This window comes from Camelus dromedarius, chromosome Y, assembly GCF_036321535.1.
Source record: "Camelus dromedarius isolate mCamDro1 chromosome Y, mCamDro1.pat, whole genome shotgun sequence".
Taxonomy (NCBI): domain Eukaryota; kingdom Metazoa; phylum Chordata; class Mammalia; order Artiodactyla; family Camelidae; genus Camelus; species Camelus dromedarius.
In genome coordinates, this window is record NC_087473.1 from 15,693,354 (window position 1) to 15,717,964 (window position 24,611).

General features: G+C 42.5%; 1 long non-coding RNA gene across 2 annotated transcripts in view; it reads right to left on the reverse strand.

The window, feature by feature from the left end:
* LOC105086564 (uncharacterized) overlaps nt 1-24,611 on the reverse strand; it is a 482,576-nt gene that overhangs the window by 227,830 nt on the left and 230,135 nt on the right. For both annotated transcript variants that reach the window (XR_010379613.1, XR_010379612.1), the window contains one exon: nt 4,918-5,142. This is a non-coding gene — a long non-coding RNA (uncharacterized LOC105086564). The remainder of the gene's footprint in view (nt 1-4,917; nt 5,143-24,611) is intronic.

Here is a 24,611-nt window from a genome sequence, read left to right on the forward strand (position 1 = left end):
AGTGTGTCTCACTGGTAATGAAAATATCTTTAGTGGATCAAGTTACTTTTGTTGACTAAAGCTAGCGTTCTCTACCCACACTTCCTCTTCGATCACAGATCAAAATGCTCAATGCAATAAACAAGTTGTTAGGAAGATTTAACATGGCTTCTGCAGGCCCCCAGTTTCCAAACAGTAAACGGGGGAACTCCTGTTTACTTTGCATCCAGACTCGGTACATGAGTCACTGTGGTAAAGCCATCGTTTTTGAAGTCCCAGGAGTTCAAACAGAACCGGGTTTCCAAAACATCATTAACACTGAGCCATGGCTACATTGCTTCCTGAGAGCTCCACATAAAAAGGATTTAGAATAGTTCACACAGACTCACTGTTTCTGAGCTTCTGTTAGGAAAGAAAAACACAGACAGGAATTCTTCACTCATTTCATCAAATCTCTTCCGGTGCGGAGGTCACGGGCACAAGAAGATGCTCTGTTCACCTACAGGGAAGTTACTGACAGTTGAAAATGAGGAACCTGAGTGTCTACTTGAAGTTATCACCAAACTCGGGCTCCTAACAAAGTCCGCTGTTGCTTCATTCGGTTTCCTCTATACAGCGGGAGGAGAGGAGCCTCACTGAACATAACAAATGCATACACAGACTGAGCAGCAACCACTGTAACACGTCAGGATTATAAAGCCTCGACAGAGAACCTGCTTTCCAAGTCTGGACTTTCTGATGAGAAGACCCTCTCATCACTGGCTGACACGTAATTATTTTTCATAACTCTCAGTTTTAAAGGAAAATTGCTTCTCTGTGACCTTTCCTGCCCAGACTAATGACAAAGAAATCAGAGCATCAGCACAAAAGAAAGAGTACCGTGACTCATGTGCAAAGTAATTATCCAGCTGTGAGAGGCGCTGGGCTGTCTAGCTGGGTTGAGCAGTAAATTCAAGGTGAACCAGCTGGTATTTTTTTAAACATAAATTTCTAGGGTTGGCAATATTCCACGTAACTGTGATTCTGGTCACCAAAATAACTCTAACAGTTTAAGTCTATCTACAGGGGAAGTAATTTTTGTCTGTTTACTTTCATCTTAATGAACTTTTGGGGCGGGGGGGGGGTGGAATGTGTTAACTGATACTTTAAAATACAGCCCCGTCCCTTCTTTTGAGTCTCTGGTACAGGAGGATGGGTAAATTATATGCCAAACTGGTCAGCTCCCTGGGCATTATCACCAATGGTCGAAAACCCTCCACTGTTTACGGTGTGTTCCCTTTGATCCCTATTCCCGACCTCAATTCCCTTCCCTGTCCCAATGGCAGCTATGTAATATGAGTCACATGAGTCATCTGCTCATCTGTCTTTATGAAACGTATAGTGGTCTGGGTGTGTTCCATGTTTCTGTAAATCATGTTGATACGTATCCTATTACACGCTCGTATTTTCACCCAAACTGTGTCTTTGATATCTAGCCATGTTGCAATATATATCTTAATTCTCTTGCCGAGTAACAAATTGCCACAAATTCTGTGGCTTATGCAGTAATTCCAACTTCTTGCCTTCATTTGCTCAGTGAAAGGGTGGTACCTTTTTCTCTGAGATTACATCTGTGAAGTCACCATCCCTGTTTTCCCTTTTAGTTCTGCACATTTCTAAAGCCACAAGGAATCAGATTCCACCAACAACCTGAGGGAGCTCAGAAGTGGACCCTCCCCTAGTCACGCCTCCCGATGGGGACACAGCCCAGCTGACACCTTGAATGAAGCTGTGTGAGGACCCAGCCAAGTCTCGCCCAGACTCTTGACCCACAGACACTGCATGTTTTAAGATAACAAGAGATAACAAGCATGTCTTAAGCTGTTCTGCGCGTGGTAGTTTGTTACACCGTGACAGGTAACGGATACAAAGTGACTTCAGCCTCCTCAAAAGTCAACTCTCTGATCCCAAGACAACCTGGTCTTCACTGCTCCCAGATACTCCGAGCTCTGTGAATTGTGGCACAGAGTTCTCTCGACTTCCACATCAAGTTTATAGCTCTGGCTTCACAAAGTCAAACCACTTTGATTCAAATCAGTGACCTTGGGCAATTTATTATAATACCCATCCCACATTTATACAGAAGTCTAATGAGATCACTCACGGACATCTTCAAAGCACCACTCAGCACTTAACAAGCACTCACAGAACATTCACCACCAGAGTTAGTGCTGCTTAACTAAATTCAACGAAAGGGGATGCGTGCACCGCAGAGAACATAAGGTGCTTGGCAGTGGATTTAAAAGCTAAATGAATAAACTGAAAGAAATGACATTATCTGATACCAATTAGGAGAGATCAATTGAAGGAAAATAAGGGAACATATCAACATACACCACGTTTGGACACAAAGGGTGACTGGGCTTTGTCTCCCCTTGACTTTTTGATTCAGCTCTATCTGATTATTAGGTCTCCTCACGTGATGTGAGTTAGATACAGCACAATCAACCAGGAGAACATCGCCCTACCACTGGAGCGGACGGAACAGGGATACAGAGACAAACATCTCATACTGAGCCTTGTCGGCCACTCCACGTTTTTCTGGAGGACAAGGTTTACCTTGTTGTAAAAGCTTAAATCTCAAAATGCAAAACTTAGCAGCAGAATATGGTCAAGCAGAAGGCCTCCCTGAATCATGTCGGTTTACAGAATTGTGTTTATTCGCATAAAAAGGAGCTGCATAATACGCCACACTTTTCACCATGGTAACGGCGAACAAGAATGGGCCTCTTCTCTTTCTCAACTCCTAGAGGCCTGAAACATCTGTCCCCTTCTTCTTTCAGAATCTTTGCTGCAACAATAGCTACTTACTGTTCTCATTCCTGAGTATTACCGGCTCGCCCTGTTTTTGCCATAAACACACACTGTCATGAGTTCCCCAGTTCTCTACTCTCTCCCACAGTCATGCAGGCCTGTGGCCTGCAGGCCTCGTTGCCCAAAAGAAACCACAATGCAATCTGTTTAACAGGCAGTTTTGAGCAGGATAATAAACTTCTGACATAAGACTAACCTTGCCATGAAGCATGGTGACGGCAGAAGTTTATGAAGGTGGTTTTATATGTTAGAATTTATGGGCAAAAGCAATGGCGGGGGGTGTATAGCACAGCATAGCATGCTGCAAAGGCGAAAAATCTGGACAAATCAGAGTGGGAAAAGGCGTATTGTTTTAAAGAAAAACTATGATATTGTGCAAGGGATGGGTAACAATGGCTCTCAGGCCAAACATGGCCCCCACCTAGTTTTTTTGTAAATAAAGTTTTATTGGAACACAGGCACGCCGATTTGTTCACATGTTCTCTATCTCTGGATGTGCCATTACTACAGCAGCAGAGTTCAGTGGGTGAAACAGGGACACCGTGGTTCACAAAGCGTAACACACTTACTATCTGACGCTTTACAGGGAGACTATACTGACCCCCTGCACAGCACGCAGAGTACCCAGGTGGTGGAACCAGCGAAAGATTCCAATTCCGGCTAGTAACTGCATCTTGCCTTTTTGGTATTTTTGATAGGATTCAGTAGAGCTGAATCTAGCCCGCAGGGTTACATTCGCATACCAAATGGCAGTCACTTCCCCATCTCTTATGCAGATAACCCAAGAAAAAGCAAATCATTGTGTGTCCCTACCTTTCACCATGGGTGTTACTGCAGAGAAAAGAAGACAGAGCAAAAGATGGCATCGGTCAGCATGCTTCTGTACGGATCAACTGTGTATTTTCTATATAACATTCACCACATGAAGGTTCGGCTGAGGATTTTCCAACTAAGATTAAGTTTAGTAAATTATCCCATCAAGGCAGGGAAACATTAAATTTTCTGATAATTTCTGGAGAAGAAGATGTATTTAAAACTGGATCCCAGATATAGGTAAAGACATAATGGAAAGTCAACCTGTAAAATCTACTGTTTATGCCTTCAGGTTAATGGGATCCTGAGAATAACATCATGGCCCTGTGAGCTTTTGAATCTAAACTCTAAGGTATAATTTAAATAGGATAAAGGTGGCATTGTTCTTGGAACAAAGGAAAATTGCAAAGTAAAAATTACTAAAACATGGAAAATAAGTAGGAAAGAGAAAAACATTGAACATGGCTCAGGCTTTCTTTGGGTCTGATTTTTCTCTTTCGCTGCTCTGAGCAGCAGAAGCGGGGGTGAGCTACCAGCTCTTCTGAAAACAGCCTTGGGTAAGGTCATCCAACAGCATCGGCTTTTTCCACCCACCTAGGCCTTGAGGAGTTCTCTGGTACCCAAAGGGTCTTATCATGGGTACCCAGAAGACAGCCCTGTATTGTCACATCTCCTGCCCATTTCACGAAGCCACCTCTAGCCTCCTGGACTGAATCCCACGGCTTTCCCCCACCTCACTCAGCCTCAGCCCCCACCTCTGATATCCCACATCGTTTCTGGCCCCACCAGTACACCTTAAATAATATTCACTTGCATAACCTTCATCTCTGTGGCAAATGAAAGGGGCATTTCTTTAGCACCTGTAATCAAAGTCTCAAAGAACTCTGTGAAAAATGGCCAGCACCAAGGGCATAAGGTTTATTCAAAATATCTGGCCAGTGAAAACGCAGAGTTCTAGGCTTTCCTTTCCAAAAGGAAGCCAGTCTGAAGCTGCTGGCTGGGGAGTCTGGGAGTCAGGGTGGGGGATTCTGTCAAGCTTGGCAGTGGCCCTGCCCCAGCAGAGAGCCAACATGACCACCCGGGTGGGTGACGCCATCTCTGGCCCTTGGAAGAACTCCAGTTGGACGAAGTAAACATCATTCTATTAAATATCCATTTGGATCACTGGATTGCAACAAAGAGGTACCTACGCGAGCAAGAGCAGACTTACTGATCGGAAACACGTGTTCAAATCCTGCTTCCCATCCTAACGCGCTCAGGGCTTGAACTTACCCGAAAGGATCTGAATGAGCACGTCTGGGATGAAGACGTTAATCTTGGCTTCAGTCTTGCATATGTAAAACTGCTCCAGGAATGAATGGGCCTGGCTGTTTGTGTGCCAGGCTCTTCCACTGGGATCAAGACACAAAACACCCTTGTTGGGTGAGGAGAGGAAGCGCCCAGAATGCGAAACTTTCCCAAGAGCGGGGGAGGAGAACCCTCTTGGTGCCAGAATACCTGCAAAATAGGAAAATGGAAAACATTTAACAGCAGTTTACATCTATTCCTTTTTAGGTCTGTGACCAAGGCTTCTGGAATAGCCTTTTCCTTCACGTGGAAATTTACGTCTTTGAATTGTCCCTTGGAAGACGACTTCTCTAATTAGCAGAGAATCTGCTGATGGGAACCATTTGCAATATGGAGGCAACACCCGCTACCATGAACATGGAAGAGATTAAAACACAGAATAATGGTAAGCACACACATAGACAAACATATACACACAAACAACTCTTAAAAAAAAATAAGAACTTCAGTGAGACTTAGATGACCCACTTATCCCATCAGGAATCAAGCTTGGCAGGTTGCTAATTGGAACAATTCAAAACAGCTTCTGTCTAATTCAACGTTTATGTTTAAGAACATGTTCAAGCTGCAGTGATTCAGTTTTGTAAAATGCACCCTCAATTAGGTCTGTTTGAGCTTGGCCTCTCCCATGCCACAATCTTAGACAAACCTGGTTTGATTTATGGGGACTTGGAGGAGACCATATTCAGCGTCCGCCAAGTTCTCCCTTCAGCCGGAAGTCCCGGAGAATGCCCCGTGGGGTGGCGACCTCACTCCCAGCTCTGGGAGGCATTCTCTGTGGCTGAGGTGGGTGACGGCAGCTCGGATCGTGGGCCTACATTTTTTTTTTCCTTTTTCACCAGAAAAAAAAGAATCACTTCTTACTGGGATGTAAAATGCCTTCTTCTCTAAAGAAAATGTCTGTTTTCCCCTTTCCCTCTGTAAAAATTCATTTCTATCTTCTCAGAATTAAGAGGTTCTTTTTTTTACAGGCTTTCTTTACGTGCAGAAATACAAAACACAGAGTTTGATAGGAAGTAAATAACTGAGAAGGAGGAACACACACAAGTCAGCTTCCTGGGATTCATCTTACTCCCCTAGACCTCTTCCCACGGGACTCCTGGGCCCCCTCTGTGAATGCGGGTCTCCAGTGGAAAAGGTCTCCTCTTCTGCACTCTGAAAAGCATCCTGCTAATTTAAGAAGTGATGCCCTAGGTAAGTTCCAACTGGAATAAGCTTTGGCGCATTTCAGATGATGTCAATCGTGTTTCAACCAAGAGATCAGGAAACAGAAATAAGAGTGTGATTTCTCCACCTTGACACAGATGGAGATGTCAATGGGTGGAATATGCAACGGATGATAGTTAATTACTCAAAGAGTAAACAGCTTCTCCATCAGCCACACTACTTCTGCACATAGTAAATCAAAATCAGAGCGTTCTACTTCCCAGATCTTAACAGAAGAGAAAAAGATCTCTTATCTAAGAGAACCGTACCAATCTGCTCTGAGAGTTTCATTTTAGAGAATCAGATCTATGACGGAAGCCCTGCACGAAGGTATCCTATCTGTATTTACATTGTAACCTAAGTCATACTAAATAAAAGAAAGCTTTTGCGGTGACAACAAGGGGAAGTAAGCATGCAGTTCTTTTGCAACACGTGCTACAGAACTAATCATAGACTATCATCTAAACTGGTTACGTGTTGCATTTTTCATCCTGAATAAAAGTAATTTTAACACAAGAAAAAAAAATCTGCATTTAGCTACAATCTTAAACTCATCCCTTCTTTAGTCTACAGCAAGGAGATCTAAGCGATGGACCAAACCCAATCCAGTATTTTCTCTGGAGTCTTTCAGGCCACCAAAAAAATAAGCTTCTTTTTCCCCACCCAAATAAACAAGTAATCCAATGCACAGAAGGAAACTGCACTTTACTGCATAATCAACAAAGGCAATAATGAGCATCAAATTGAGACAGAAAACAGAACACATGAAGGATACAGAGAAAGAAATGACCCAAGTGGTACCTCTGGGTCCAGATGACACAAACAAAGACTCAGAGTTCCATTCTGTGATGGGATTTGAAGATTCACTAGGAAAGCTCTCTCCAAATAGCTCCCTGAAGGTACGCCTGAGCGGCCTGCTCACATCCCTTCCACTAGGATCAGAGTCTTCCATTCAGGGTCTCTCCGAGGTAGTTCAGCTAACCTTGGAACACACTGATCTCTGGAAGAAGCAATCAGTAAACGTAAATACCCTCCATGCAGAAGTTTAAAGGTTGTTTTGCACATGACAGATAAATAGTGGGTCTGGAAGGAGGGGCCCTATGAAGGAAAGTTCTGTATAAAGGATGGGAGAGCTATGCTGGGTCCTGCCAGAGGCAGGCCGCTCAAAAGAGACCTTAGCATTGGCTCAGGGTTGGGTTGGAGTTGGGTTCTTAAGGATGTGTTGGCTAGAGGGAAAAGGGTATGGAACCAGAATTCCGAGACCAGAGATGTGAAACCTTCTGACCCTCTTTATGCCCTGTAGACACAGGCTTGGCTACCTTAGGACAGAACCTTAACTTATTTCGTATGACAGAGTACTTTTCTTTCCGTTCGAAAAGACTCACCTGTGTGTTAGACTCAACAATTTTAAAAAGAAGCTTATTTAGCTGGGATCGAGTTGAACTCTTTTATTGTACTCATGTAGAATTTATTGGCCCCATGGGTTCAAATGCTTCCAGGTAGCATAATGAAGGGTTTTAAAAACTGGATCTGAACATTCACAGTGAAGTCAGTCGGCCTAAATAATTAAATAAGAATGAGTGAAAATGTTTATAAATCAACACGATGGGGTTGTTTTCCCCCTCACAACTAATATGTTATGTAATGCAGAATTAAATGCCTTTATCCAAACCATAAAGTGAACAAGTCTTTGGCAACACAGATGTCATTATACCAGGAAGCTGCGTGGGGCGGAGGGGAGGAGTCACTCAGTACCCCCACATTCATAAGAACCTTCTGGACCCATCCCTCTGCGATTCATAGTAAAGATGACAGACCCGGTAACAGCCTCCCAATCACCCCCCTCTGCCCCATAACAAAGAGAAGACTGGAAACTGGGGGGAAGTTGGTTACAAGAGGGAATGTGTGTTCATAACGGGTTATCACCCAGATGGACATCTCCCGGCATTAGCTGGGGAGGGAGCGGGCTGCTGGTATTTAATGCTAAGTGAAGGGGCTCCAACGAAACCACTCCCAGGGACTGAGTGACGACAGACAGGCATCCTCTGCACTGAATGTTGGCTATCTGCAGAACGTGACTTCTTTTCCTGCCATTTGAACATGGCCATGTGTGCTGAAAGGTTCTTGGGAGCCTTGTCTACATCCCTGAGAGTTTGAGGGTCTACGTGAAGACCGTGAGTACTGCCTGCTGATGAGCTGGAAAATCTGTGAGCGCCAGAGAAGCTGGGGTGGCCAAAAGCAAGCAGAGAGTGTGTGGGCAGGGTTGCCTACATCCAAGTTGGTTTGGTAAGAATGTTTTTCCACAGGTTCCGTGGACAATGAGAAGGGGCACCAGGCGCTGTTCTCTCCTAGAGTTAGTATGTTCAGAGGGCTCCAGCAGAAGAAGCCTGGGTGGAATGCGTGGGGAGGGAGCTTGGAAGGTCAGCAAGAGGAGAGCTGGAGAACACGTCGCCCTAACAGGCAGCTGTGCAAAGCCGAGGACCCCCTGGGTCTCCCCGAGAGCCAGCCGCGGCAACTCACACTCAAGACACCTGCCACCAAGTCGGCACTCATCAGCGGCCAACAGAAGCCAAGAGAACCGTGAAAGAGCGAGACTAGTTCCGTGAACCAATGACCCCCCTTTTAAAAATTCTTCTTTATTTCCTGCTCCAACTTTGGAAGAGGCAAAGTGGGAAAAGGAGGCAGAGAGAAGAGTCAAACCCTGGACCCTTCCCTTCTGTGAGTCCCTCCACCACAGGCTGGGGAAGAAGAGACGCTTAGTACGGGACCCAAGCTTGAAACTGGGTGGGACCTTTTCATCCCAGGAAAATGAGACTTCACTGCAAAAACAAGTCTTGCTCCTGAAACTGGAAATGTCTGGAGAGCATGAGGATACGGTCAAGATGTCTTTGAGGGTTAGGAAAAGGTCCTTAAGATGTGACACGTGGAGGCAACGTTCGAGGAAGCGTTTCCCTCTGCGTTGTTCACTTAGTTCGGAGCTGCACAATTCACTGGATCCATTCTTACCCTAGAAGACCCTCGGGTACATTTCTCCTCTGTGGTATTTCCATTAGGCCAACTTCTCCAGACTCGCTGCTCTCACCTTCTGAGCAGTCAAGCCTCACCCCATCCGCTACAGTGTTAGTGAAGAAACTTTTCATTAATATTACTGCCCTCCAAGGAGGTTTTTCCTAATCAACACCCCATGAAATTCTAATCCCACCAATATCCTTTTATCTATTTATATACTGTATTATTTCACGTTTTATATATAATACAGGAAGACTTTTTTTCCCCACTCTCCACCCCCAAGAACCTTTTATGAGAATGCCTGCCTTAGCAACTGGCTCCTGCTGCCTTAGGTAGAATAAAGAAGTGAGTCTGGAGTCGCTGGTTTTCCACGCTGCACATGAAGGAGCCCCAGGGCTGCACAGAGTAGTCTCTGCCAACGCCCAGAGGAGCGCGGGCGAGGCGCCGGAGCAGGTGCGGTTTTGCCCACCACCCACACGGGGCACCACCCATGCTGTACTCCGCATGAATACGATGATGTGGGCCTTCCAACTCAACCTCATCAGCTCTGCTTTCTTAGGTCTTTGCTTCAGGGTTCCGTGCAATATGCCAGTTTATAAAACTGGCTCAGGGTTATTTAAAAAAATCGAAAAGTCCTTTGTCTCAATGTACCTGAGTGGCCCCAACACTTTCAGATTCTGGCTCTGTGTTTGATGCAGTCATAATGCATATGTGAATTTCACTCAAAAGGCAAGTATGTACTCAGACTTAAAAACGTCTGTGGAATGATAAATGCTGGAGAGGGTGTGGAGAAAAGGGAACTCTCCTGCACGGTTGGTGGGAACGTAGTTTGGTGCAGCTATGATGGAAAACAGTATAGACAGTCCTTAAAAAACTGAAAACAGACTCACCCTATGATCCAGCAATCCCATTCCCGGGCATACATCTGAAAGAGGCACTCATTTGAAAAGATACCCCAATGTTCACAGCAGCATTATTTACAATAGCCAAGACATGGAAGCAACCTAAATGTGTATCAACAGATGAATGGATAAAAAAAGTTGTGGTATATATACACAATGGAATACTACTCAGCCATACAAAAGAATAAAATAATGCCATTTGCAGGAACGTGGATGGACCTGAAGATTGTCACACTAAGTGAAAGTAAGTCAGAAAGAGAAATAAAAATATCACATGATGTCACTTATATGTGGAAGCTAAGAAAAATTATACAAATAAACTTATTACAAAACAGAAACAGACTCAGAAACAAAGAACAAACTTAGGGTTACTGGGGGGAAGGGCAGGTGGAGGGATAAACTGGGAGTTTGGGATTAGCAGATACACACTACTATATACAAAATAGATAACCAACAAGGTCCTACTGTAGAGCACAGGGAACTACATTCAATATCTTGTAATAGCTTATAATGGAAAAGAATATGAAAAAAAAAATATACACACACACACACACACACATAAAATGGAGCCACTATTCTGTACACAAGAAACTGACAAACTGTAAACCAACTATACTTCAACTTAAAAAATAAATAAATTTAAGAATGTTTGTGGGACCCCACCAGACAGGGAGAATGTATTCTCTGTGCAGACGGTTCCGTGTGCCCCCACACCAGTCCCCGGGGCGGTGTGCTGACAAGATCTGCTCCATCAGCCCACGGATGCGCCCTGCCCATGACACCTGTCTATATTATGTATTTCTTAGGAAAAAAAGTAAACCAATAACATACCGTGTAGCTTTTTTGGATTTCATCACACTTTACTCAATGCAATGGAAGGGGGCTACCTGAAATTAAAATGACAGCTCTGTGAAATGTGATTATGATCTATTTGGTCCTTATTTCATGGTGCGAAAACTTTCACACAAAAGCTCAACACCCTAACACTTTTACTGCTCTTCCGGTTTGTACAGTTTGCAGCAAGATGATCCTACCAGTCACATCATTCCGTTTAATCTGACACACGCCCAACAGAACTGGAGACACAGAACCAAGCTCTAAGTCTCACTGAAATCCCTGCCCTGCTGTGAAGAGCTGCTGAGTAGGGAGAAACCTATCGACTCGTCATTGTACGAGAGGTTACGGAAAAACAGAATGGAGAGTGACGAACTCGGCTTAGAGGCTCTTGTGACAGGGTCAGGGGACTGCTGAGCTGGGTTTTGTAGGGTCCTGCCAAGGAGAGGGTAGAGTAAGATTCCAGATACAGGAAAGAACTTGATTAACCCATCCCAGGAGTCTTCCAGTGTATGGTATTTCCATCGAGTTCTTGGATTCTTCAGGAGAAGCTGATATGAGATGTAGCAGGAAGACGGGGAGGTGGGAGTAGGGACAGTGGAGAAAAGAAACGGCTCAGTGGGCTTCCCTCAGTTTTCAAGACTTTTACACAATGCCAGCATGTTTGACGCTTACCCTGGATGTGAAGGCACGTGCCTGTAAGTTTTAAGCAGGGGACAGAGGTTTGTTTTTTTTTTATTATATCGGCAAGTCCTAAGTTGCACAAAATACAGAAAACGTAGACAGTATAAAAGCCATAGGTGTGATCGACACGAGTTTTCACTGTTCTTACATCCTAGGCTCAGTATTACACAGAAGTTCACGCCACTGCATTGAGTTCTACCAAGATTTCTATCGAGGGCAATGTGATTAAGTTCCCCTTATAATTAAGCCATTTGCAATTATTTAAGTAAGAGCGATTTCAAGTATTTGGTTTGAAGTAGTTCTTCCAGAAGAGATGCATGTCTATCGACATAGGTTTAAGTCCGTAGCTGAGGGTGAGGGAGAATATGTAGGTATCTATGCCTATATTTGAAAAACAACTGACTTCATGCTATTTTAATTTACCGGCAAAAGTCTTTGAGGTGATATGAACTGCAAAAGAAACTACAGATTTTAAATCTCAAAAACTGTGAAGTACGGAATCAAAGAGAGTAACTTCATGCAGAGTCATAAAGAGATTTCAAACTTGCAGAATTCTTTTCAAAAAAATTCAGCAACCTACAAATCTCAGACAAGTGTCAAGTATATCCCCTACTGAGTCAAGTACTGGACTGCATCTTCGTGGATACAATTACACAATTAACTAATGAGCTGCAAGTTTACTTTGTTTTGGTGAGTGAGACACCTTGCTCTAAATGTAACCTGTGCCAGCTGGCCAATTCAGGCCTCTTCTCTTCTCCTGATTTTAATACACCAAGTCTGTGAGTTGTGCACACCCACGTCAGTAACCCGTAGACACTGCCTGCAATACACCATTTGGCAGCACACTGCTGAGCATTTCCATAAACCTAATTCCAACAGGAGTATCACACTCCATGTTGAAAAGTTCTTAGCATTTATGAGATCACTGCCAGTCACCAAGCATTTTATATTTTCACAGACAACCTCATGTTAAAATCCATGTGCACATTTTTCAACTGCACACATGACGGCAGGCCTGCAGGGTGGGGTTGAGAGGGAGGCTCTTGAGTAAACAGTCCCGCAGGCTCCTTTACTTGCATGACTGATCACGTAGCAGCAACTTCATCACCTTTAAAATTATAGTCTCTTTACAAAAGTAGAAATTTTTGTTTCTTTGTGGTAACTAGTGAGCTGAAAGTTGAGATTCTTCCAACATGAAAAAACAACTGAGCTTGTTAAAATCAAATTAATTTTTGAAGTGGTTCTTCCTTAAAAAAAGAAATACATATAGGAGGGCAAAACCAAAGTTTATCAAGAGAGAGATGGATAACTTCTACAAAAGAATCACTTTTTACTTAACGGGAGGACTCACAGCAGGATGAGTTGAAATACTCAACATACCTAGTGCCCGCACATATGGAAAGACTCAAAAGTCATGATTTGGAAATCATCCACTGCATTATATTATCAAGTAAATAACACAGACATAAACACATAAACTCATTTCTGGTGAACGTCAGACAGCCTCCAGCATTTCCTCTTCTTCATGTTCGTCCACACTGATGGACAGAGAGCACTGCAACATGCTGCCCACAGCTGCCTGTGGCCTCCTGACAGCCCCGCAAGACAGTCCATGTCAAAGACACTCAGCACAGGCTGAATTACATGGTCTGATGAAATTGCTCGTAGAGGGGAAGCATTTCCAAAGCTAACGTCTATTCCATACACCTCTTTCCCAAGAGGTTGATCGGCCAGTGTTTGGACCTGACTCGTGCTAAATGCCTTCATGCACCAGAGCTGCCTGCCCAGTCACGGCTAAGTGGAAGAGACAGAGAGCTCCGGCAGACGATTGAGCCAGGAAGGTGGGCTTATCCTGTGAACTGGATGCCCTTCTCTGATGAGCTCACAGACACAACATTTAGTACAGGGAGACGCCAAGGACGCCCTAAGTGGGGTCGGACTTCGGAGACGGTCCACGCTTACACTAGACGTCACAGGCTGCTCATCATCTGAAGAAAAATCAAGGAAAATTATCTCACGTATATCAAAAAGCCGAAAAACCAAGCAGCAGGGAAGGTCCTCGCACTATTGTTACAAAAACCGTGTGACTGTGTTTCTGATTAAGGAAATGTGGAAGGCTTGCTACAGAGCTCACTCATGCCAGGGAGCGCATTTCCAGCGTGAGATGGGCAGAGTGCACTTGACAGCATCCTGCCTGACTTGTGGCATCTCTGTAAACAACAGGCACATGTTACATTTGTAATCAAACAGATTTTACAGAGGCTCTGTCGTTTACTTTCTGTTCCTGAACTTACTCAAATTTTCTATTACAATCACCATGTCACCTTCCTTCAAATACACAGAAATCTGTCTCAGCTTAGGCTGCTGTAACACACTGTCATACTCTGACTGCACGGTTTATACAGAACAGAAATTTGTTTTATCACAGCTCTGGAGGCTGGAAGTCAGGTCAGAGTGCCAGCACGGTCAGGTTCTGGCGAAGGCCCTCTTCCTGGTTCACAGACATAAGAATGTGGGGTACACAAACATTCAGCCCATAACACTTAGTCTTTTTTTTTTCTTTAGGGGGGAGGTAACTAGGTTTCTGTATTTATTAATGGAGGGACTGGGGACTGAACCTAGGACCTCGTGCATGCTAAACAGGCACTCTACCACTGAGCTACACCCACCCCACCAACACTTAGTCTTCAATAAACTTTAGTAACTAAAAGAAGAATCAGTGATTAGAAAAGCTGCCTTTCATACACAGACATTCCTTTAAAATGACTCTTTAGAAGTCACTGTATTTCTTCATGTTTGGCGGTACATGACAGACTAGATAAGATGATAATAACTTATCTAACAGATAGACAGATAGACAGAGAAAGAGAGAAGAAGGAAGAAAGGGAAGGAAGGAGGGAGGAAAAGAAGAAAGAAACAGTCATCCTGGCTTTCTCCCACAAGAAAGCCTCCACAATAGCTTTTGGGCAAGTGGCTTGTGTAGGTGGTGATCTCAGGAATCAGGGTAAAGACTGGAAACAGCTGTGGATAAATGGCGTTAATCCTCCCCTGTCTGCTTAGGTCTGTACTACAGATAGACTTCGGGGAGTTCACCTTCCGTAGGAGCATTTACAGTTGCCCATGAACAACACAGGGGTTAGTGGAACATTTTAATACACTGTTACAGTCAGCCTTCTGTGTCCACAGTTCCTCCGTATCTGTGAGGTTCAACCAATCAGGGATGTAATAGTACTACAGTATTTCCTACTGAGAAAAACCCACCAATCAGGGATCACGCATTTCAAACCTGTGTTGTTCAAGGGTCAAGTGTATCCAACAGCATCCATGCTCTATGGACTGTGGGTGGTCCCAGGGGTGTTAATCCGCTTCATTTCTGGACTAGCAAGTATGCTGAGAGGTTTCTCTGGGGTCCCACAAAGCACAAATCTGAGAAAGGTTCAAAGCAGAAGACACAAGATGAGCAGTGTGGACTTCTGAAGGGTGATGCTGCCAGGATCAGCCAATCAGACCTGCCCAGAGCTGCTCAGGACAGCAGCCGCTGGGCTCCCAGGGCAGGCAGGGCAGTGGCTGTCCAAATGAGGGGTCAGATACGGAAGATGCAGAGTGGACAGTTTCTTGGTTTCAGCTGACAGTGGTGCTGGCATGAAGAGTGCACGTGAAGGTCATTTCTTCACAATCATGACTCAGAGGAGGAGACTCCCCTGGCAACTGGGAGAGGGCAAAGACCAGGGGCACTTCTGCAAGATCTCCTATGCCATTACTGCTAAGCCGCGTCCATCAGCAGTAAGAAAAAAAGGTAAAAAAAAATATGCTTTTTTGGTCATTAAAGTTGATAGAAGTTTCTATAGTGTAATTGGTCGGCACCATAAATGTACTGGTATCAGTACTGTTACAAACAATAAACTTTCACTGACACATCGTAATCACCCAACTTCCATCGTTTACACTAGGGTTCACTCTTAGTGATGTATATCCTAAGGGCTCTAACGAACGTATAAGGACATGTATCCACCATGAAAGCATCATGCAGAATAGTACCACTGTATCAGAATATCAACCCCCTTCACTCTGCTATTTCAGTTACTTCCTTCTGAATGTTATCTCCAAGATTTTTTTTTTAAAACCATGCTAGATCATAGTTTCCTGAAATGCAAAAGGAGTCAAATTAAATTATCCCTTTGTTCCCTGCAAAGATATTATGAATGCATTTGCAAATGGAAAAATCTAACTAATCTATAGAATTTTGAAAAAAAAAAAAAAACACAGATCAAGTTTCTTAAATCTCACATTAAGTTATTAAGTATGAGTTCCAGCTCTAGGAAATTCAAAGAAACCACTGTCGTACATTGGCAGTAACCCAGAATTACAGGCCTAACTCATCCATCACCGTCTCAGAAGGAAGTTGAGCCCATCTCGAGAAAGTGCGTCCAGTCAATTCAATCTAACTTAACGACGACCAATACTAAAGACACTGTATTCCCTCCAGGCCTCAAATTATATATCAATCTCTGGATGGATTTGACTGAAAGAGGGAATTAGTCACATGAAAATAGGTAATTTTACTCCCAGCATGACATTAATAACAGGGTTATATGTAACTGTGGCTCATTGGTTATGCACAGTTAATTCAACTAAAATTCATGGAGTGAACAGTTGTAAGGAAAACGGAAAACAGTTAAAAAAAGGAAAAATGGAGACTTTTATTAAAGTACAGTCCTTGCTCTTACAGAACAAAGTCAACGAATAAATAAATATGTGTTTCATCCAAGTATGCCGAACTTCAAATAAAATGCACTGTTTAAAGTGGACGGCTGTAATGAAGAGTCTCCACTTAATGTGTACGTTTTGCAGGATTTGACAGTTGGGTGCTTCCAGTTAAGATGACTAGAGCCAGCTACTAAACTACTGAATAAAAAATCTGCAAGTATGATCCCCAGATGGGTCACTGAACAATCACTGGAATGAAATTACAAAACCCTTTTGACTTTCTGTCCCGTGGTTGTGCATTGTCTGAACTCCCTTCCATGGTGATGTCTCTGAGGCAAAGCGATCCTGCTTCAGGGAGGATGAACTCAGGAGACCGTAAGTAATCATCAAAACCACTGTAGCGCTTAACTGTTTATTCCAATATCCAGCCAAAGAAAATTATTGAAGAAGCAGTTTTTAAGGCAGGCAGCCCCTCACCCTCATTTCTGTGATGCTTATCAAAGATAGAAAAGCACACTGCACAAGTTAGGGTCTGCTGAGCGGGTGAGTGAGTGAGTGAGATTATCATACACCAGGAAACTAGAAAGCCTTTGACAAAAGTTCACAGACTATTGGGAAGTGAAGAGATGGGACTGCCCATTTGTAGCAAGGAATGTCATATATACACTTATACACCAAAGTGCTAAGACACAAGGAATTTCAGAAGGAGGTCGTGGGCCTTGGCTGAACTAGGTAGATACTCAGGTCATACTGAGGTTAGCAGTGTGTATCTGATGAAAAAGCACTGTTCTTTTAGTGTGTGTCTACAATGAGCAACTACCCTTGTAGTAACTTACGGTGAAAAACACTATGAAAACGAGTATGTGTGTGTTCATGTATACCTGAAGCTTTGTGCTGTACACCAGAAATTGACACAACGTTGTAAACTGACTAGACTTCAATAAAAATATATACACAATGAGCAACTACCAAGCACCAATTTTGCCTTCATCTCTTCGAGAGAAGTCACTTCTGTAAGAAATGAATTATTCATTTGCTTCCCAAAGATGATAAGCCTGCAAAATATTTGCCTCCTACTTGTAGAAAAGTTATGATCTGCACAGATTTATCAAAAACTGAAACCAGTGCATGATTGTTTCTGATACATGAACTCTGTCAGCTGATTCTATAGATAGATGCCCAAGAGAATTTGTCGAAGAAAAAAGCTAGCGTGTATTTAATTCCCAGTATTTTTAAAATCAATCTATTTGCTGAAATTAATTAAGCAAAATATGCTGTGTACGAAGGCTTTAAATCATTGACAAAATGAAGATGTGTTGCCCTACATATTTCTTGAATCTCAATCAGGAGCTAAGGTTTTTTTCTTTTTTTCTTAATAAATTTTCATTTCATTGCCATGGCTCATAAAACTCTAATCTTGCCTCCATTTGTAAAATGGATAGAATGCTCTATTGGGAGGCTATACACACACACACACAAACACACAAATATTTTAAATAGACTTGAAGTCGTTTTAGGTTCATAGCAAAACTGAGCAGAAGGTATAAAGATTTCCCATTATACCACGTCCTGACTCATACCCAGCCTCCTCTACTATCCATGACTCCCACCAAAGTGTATTTTTTATAACTAATGAATCTCCACTAACAAATCATTATCACCCAAAGTCCGCAGTTTACATCAAGCTTCACCCTCGACGTTGCACGTGCTATGATCTCGACAGATGCCTAACAAACATGAATTTGTCTTACGGCGTCATACAAAGTGGACGCACCACCCTGAACATCCCCTGTGCTCCATCTGTACATCTCTTCCTCACCCTCGGCCCCTGGCAACCCCTCATCTTTCTGCTGTCTCTATGGTTTTGCCTTTTCTAGAATGTCATAGTAGGAATCCTACTACACGCAGACTTTTCAGATTGGCTTCTTCTGCTCAGTAATACACGTATTAAGATTCCTTCATATCTTTTCATGGCTCAGTACCTCCTTTATTTTTAGCAATGAATAATGTTCCATTGGCTGGAGGTGCCACAGTTTACTCAGCTGTTCCCTACTGAAGGATGGCTCTATTGCTTCCAATTTTGGCAATTATGAATAAAGATGCTATCAACATCCATGTGCAGGTTTTTGTGTGGACATAAAGCAGAGGTACGAGCCATGAAATCAAAGGATATTATTATTTGGGGTTTTCTTGGCAAGAGCTTTGAAGGCACTTACCAAACTCATAAGTCCAATATAAAAAACACACATAACACACACATACACAAATACACACAGGGAAAAACAAAGCAAAAAAGACATACAGAACACTCGGCCTTGCCACGTAAACTTGTGCAGTACACACTGGTTTGTATTTCTCCCTAAAGTAACCAGAGTATGGCTAAGTGCATCTTTTCTTTTCTTTGTACAGCAAACGAAAGCCTGTTGAACTAATACGATTCCCGTTTTGCAGGGTCTGTGTTTGAACTGTTACTATATTTTGAGGTAAAGCAGATCATTGCACAACAATTCGACGGACGACTCATTCTGAGATACCTAGCTTTTCTAAAGGCTGAATAGAAACCACCCGAGAGTACATTATACTGAAAACTGCCCACAACAAAATGACAGATTTTTGTTGCTGTCAGGATAATTCACAACACTGTCCCTTTAGAGCACGGTCAGGTTAATTTTCAAAGCCAGAAACCACAGGGTCCATTTTATTTTCCTGAGCACAGGAGATCAGAAGAAAGTTATCTTCGCTCATCCAAATGACTTAAAAATACCTTCTCTTACAAATGGGAAATAGCAGGGGTGGGATAATCTTAAAGTGTGAGCGACACACGTCACAGCCATTGAGCCAAAAAAATTTAAAAAAACCTTATTTTTTAATATTCATAACTTTTCCCTGACCTCCCGGAAAGATTTGTAAAATACAATTTTTCATGTACTTTTTTCCCCAAATGTATGTAAAACAAGGAGCTTCGTATCTTTTAAGCATCTCTTACAGAAAATCATTAGTAATAAGAGAGCAGCATATTATGGTTTCAATTTAATCTTAAATCTCTGAAATTAACCATGTAAAACTTAAAAGGGGACATAAAACAATCACGTCTCAAAAGCAGTGCAAATTTAGAATTTATGAAGAAAACTAATGTAAAGTTAGATTGAATAAATCATTCCATATGGGTCCTTTTAAGTAAGTTGAAGCTTTTTTTCTTTTTTTACTTATTTCTTCCTCCTCTGTCATCACAAATGAAACTTTTCAATTTTGCTATTTCTGGCATCACGTTAATGATCTGAATGGTATTTGCTGGCATTAAAACTTCTTCAGAAGACAACACAATTAGGAAAAATAATACTGGAAGTTAATAAAAATGGAAGTTTTTTTTTTCACATCTTATGAGGAAAAAAATATAATACTTCCATATTTGGTTACTACTTCTAAATCTTCAAGTCAATAATTATAGTAAGTTTAAAATGGAAAGCAACCTTTTCCACCCGCTTCACATCACAGAACAAGTGAAAATTTTTAACTTTGATTTCCTTAAAATGTATTTTCAGTTTCTTTTCCCTTACAGGTCATTACAAGAAATTGGATATAGTTCCCTGTGCTTTATAGTAGGTCCTTGTTGGTTTATCTGTTTTATATGTAGCAATTTATATCTGTTAATCCCAAACTCCTAATCTACCCCTCCCACCTTTAACATTGATTTTTTAACACAAAATGGACCTTTTCAAGGAAAAAGATAATAGGAAATAAAATACATAGTTTTAATTATCTGGAAAGGATTTTTACTGTAGTGTATCTTATTCTCTAATTTTCAGAGCTTTTCCCTCCTCATTCTTTTGGGAAAGTTTTTACCTATGAACTATAAGGCCTTTCGAAACACGATCAATGCTGATTTTTCGAGCTGGCCTGGGATAAGACACCGAGGGAGCCATGCTCCAGGTGCAGTTACAGGACACCAAGTTCTGTGTCTTGGGTCTGAATCTGCGTCCTACTGAGGAGGACTGACAACAGGTAAGAGAGACCCATCACCCGACCCCCGTACAGAAGACGAGAAGAGCAGACACTGATACAGACAGAAGCCTGAGCAACCACGGGAAACTGAGCTTGCTGGTGGTGGCACTCACGAGGTGAAACTGACCACGCCCTTCCCCAACCCCAGCACATTCCCGAATCTCTCCTTTATCACCCATTTTCCTCCGATACGAACTCTTAGCCAATCCCCTTACATAACTGGTGAAAACTCCAACTGTGGTGCCAAAAAAACCAGGAAATAAATTCCAGTTCTATCACTTAGGATCTGTGTGACCTGTTCAGAACCAGCCCCTGAAGTCTTTGAAGATTAAAGAGATAACCTAAGAAACTGCCTGAAACGGCTTTTGTAAAATACTGGTCGAATCCCACGTACAGAGAAGGGACCTCACGCACTCAGGGCAGATTTGGGTTTCTACTGCAAGTTGCTGTTATTACCAGATGACAGGGTAGCTATCGTTTTCATTACTCAAAAACATGGCTTATTATTGTACCACGAACTAGAGCGCTTCTCCCAGCACAGCAAAACCAAGCTGATTTTTAGCATCAAGAAAGCACCGGTTCCGGAAAGCGGAATCTTAGGATCCTAGCAAGAGCTCCTTCCTACAATCTTGTTTTCCCAGAAGACCCAGTCATTTTCAACTTCTCCCTAGGACATGAAATGCATGGCACAATCATTGCTTTTCATTAATGTCCTTGTCAAATGCCAGAAGACCTCTGGGTAACCGAGAACTACACTCCAGAAGACCCTTTTCCCCACAAACAAAAGGAGGCGATCCAAAAAAGATGTCTGCATTTCCTGATCATTTTTAAATCCAGCCACTTGAGGTTCCCATAAAGCTGCAACAGTAATTTCTTTAAAATATTAAGATGTAAAAATCATTTGAGGTGAGTATTTTTAACTAACAAAAAATAAATCTTTCCTCTGGAATCATCCAGAATCCCTACAAAGAGTTTCCTGCTTTATCTTCATTCATTTTCCATTAGTAGTGAGTACAATTAATTTCTGAATAACTTTTAACTGGTCATGCAAAATATTATTATTGAAATTTCTCTAGCTTAGTCTTTGAACCATCATGACCGTGAAAGTCAATCTTTGGAGGCAAACTTGTTACTACAAAAGAGTTATTTATAGCTAATCTGGCACTGAGATGGGTAAGTGAATGAAGAAAGGGATTTTTATTTGATGATATTAATTTTGTGAACAGAAAAGGAGTAACAATGAAGTATTTCAATTTAACTCTTGACGACAAAGTCTCAGGCCTCATTTCCTCATCTGTAGAAAACAGAAAATAATTGTATTTACTTCACCTGAGATAGTCTATTGGCAAGTATTTCAACAGTGTCTGGGACACATTTTTCAAATGCGTTATCAGTTACCTTCCTTCACATGACTCATAAGCTGGCTCTGATACCAATTAAAAAACAAACAAATATAAAAGGTTTCAGCACTGTTTAGGGCCAGGATAACATTTCTGGAATACAGGTGTTGCCTCTTGAGGGGACCACTTTGAAGGAGAACACTGATCTGCATGTGTTGAGTTCTGACTACAGTTTTAACAGTCATCACATCGGGGAGACGGCATTCCAGAAGCCTTGTTCATAGACATCAGACTGATTAGTGCTTGCTATTCATGGCATCCAAAGGGAAGGCTTTGAGAGGCCAAGCCTTTCTGCTGTTTCTAATTCGTATTCCTCTGAAATAGTTTAGGGATGCGAGGTTTAAGGAGGCCACCACAACGAGGAATGCGTTTCCCTCCTGGGAGAAGCTTCGAGCTTTGAAATTGGGTGTGTGTGGAGACCAAGAGTGAGAGAACAGTCCAGTGTTTCTCCGGATGCTTTTTCTGCTCAGGAGTTAGGATCCGGGACCCGACTGCTGGCAGACTCCTTCTAGAGGTGGGAATCTGCTGTGGCATCCTCCGGGGCCCTGGCAAGGACTGTTTGCCTCACAGCTTGGCTACGCAGTCTCATGACCCCCATGGGAAGACCGCTCCCAATCCTTCTAAGCAGTTAAAATCCTTCTAACACCGAGGAGCAGAGCTTTCCCCACTGTCCACCAGAGTAGTCACACAGCGAGCGTGCACGCTCTGCGAGCAAGGAGATGCTTCCCACAGAACCTGACAATGTGTGTTCTCTTGCCTTATCACTCTGTTTTGTTGAAAATGCCACTAACATCACCGAGTACCCCTCTCAGGCCATCCCATCTACTGCATGAAGGAAAGAAAAACCATATCGTAAGGGTGTGCTGACGGGACTCCCGAGGCTTTCTCATGAAAGGAGGCTTGCAGCAGAAAACGGCTGAGAACATGGACACTCAAGGGGGTTTAGAAGTTCGAGTCACCAAAGGACTCTGGGTTTAAATGTCCCTATGTGTCGATGTCCCTAAGTGAGATGGCTCAGTTGCTTTTTCATGTGAGGTGCTTCTATGACTTACGTGCGTAGCTTTCTGACATTTTAATTTCTTTCCTCGGACAAGCTATAGACAAAGATACACCACGGGGATTATCTTTCTATTAACGATCTGTCGTCGTTTGGAAGAGTTATTTATTTAGCCTGTATTCCTTTTATTGTCTGAGATTAATTCAGGGATTTGACTGCGTCTTGAACCAAATTTGACACTCAGTATTTTTATTTTATCAGTATGTTTTCTTGGCTTTGATAGTGCTTTGAGCTTGGTTTTGCTTCACTTCTATTGATGTTGACATTCTTGCCTTCCGTGTGTTTGCGTTTGGCCGATGCGACCCGGCCCATGCCTTTCTATTTAACCTCCCTTCCTCAGTTAGTTTTAGATGAGATTCCTGGACGGAGGAGCACTGCTGCAGTTAGAACGCCGACCTAACCTGACACTGCCTTTGCCTTCTGACTGGACGTTTCACTGCAGTCACGTTTGTGATGACAGCTGACGTATTCGCCTTTATAAGTTCCATCTTAAGATTTACTAAATGTGTGCCTTTTCACTGAGGCACAAGTAACACACAGTAAAATGCACGCATCTCGAGTGTGATGCTTGCTAACTTTTCAGACAGGCGCAGGCTCATGCAACGACCACGCAGATCGAGATACAGAGAACGCTTCCTTCTCACCCAAAGTTCTGATGCCCCGACCCAGTCAAGGGAGTCCAAGGGAGCCACTGCTCTAAATCGTACTCCAGAAGTCAGCTGTGCATGTTGTAGAATTGGATGTAAAAGTTTCTCATACAGTACGTAGTTGTCTGGGTCTGTCTCCTTTTACCCAGCACCGTATTTTGGGCATTCACCCATCTGGGCACAGGGACCGTTTGTTCCTCTTTTTTTCTGAGTCGTATTCCATCGTATGAATACATGAAAGTTTGTTTCTTCGTTCTCCAGGTTAAGGGACGCTTCCATTGTTTTTGCTTCTGCTTATTATGAATTAACTTTCTCTCCATCTTCTCTAACTCTTTTTGTGGAGAAACACATTCTTTTCGGTGGACACGTAGGAGTGGAATTTCCAGATGATTCAGTAACCATGTATTTATTAGATACTGTCAAATAATTTTTCGGAGTGTATCATTTTATCCCCCACCAGCAAAGTGTGAGCGTTCCAGGTACTCTGCATCCTTGCCAACTCTTCATATATATTTTTTTTAAATTAGCATTCTGCTGAGTATGTTCTGGTATCTCACTGTGATGTTAATTTATTATTCTCTGATAAGTGATGTCAAGCACCTTTCCTACATTATTGGATATTTGGTTATCTTCTTACATAAATTGCCTGATTAAAACTTTTGCACATTCAAACAAACTGGACCCGCTAAAAAGTAAGTTGCTTCTCTTTTTACTGATTTGTAAGAATTTATTATAAACGGTGATTGAAAGTATTTTGTTGAGAACATGACTCATGAATGTTTTCTCCCAGGGTGAGGATGTGCGTTTTCAACTGTGCCTTTCTTGAGGTGGTTCGTATTTATTTTAATGTCATCCAACTTATTTTAATAAACAGTGCTATGTGCACTCTGACCAAGAAATGATCACTTATGCTAAGGTAAGATCAGGCACTCCCATGTCTTACGGAAGCTTTATCATCCCAGCCCTTGCATTTCTGTCTTCGTAACTCCTCAAATGAATTATTACGAATCAGGTTCAAGGTTTACTTGGTTCCCATATAGGCATTCGATTTCTATAGCACACTTTGTTGAAAAGACTTCCCAATTTCCATTGAATTTCTGGGGTGCCTTGGCAAAGACAAGTGATCACACACGACTAGGTGTACTTCTGGACTATCCTCTGTTGCTTCCAT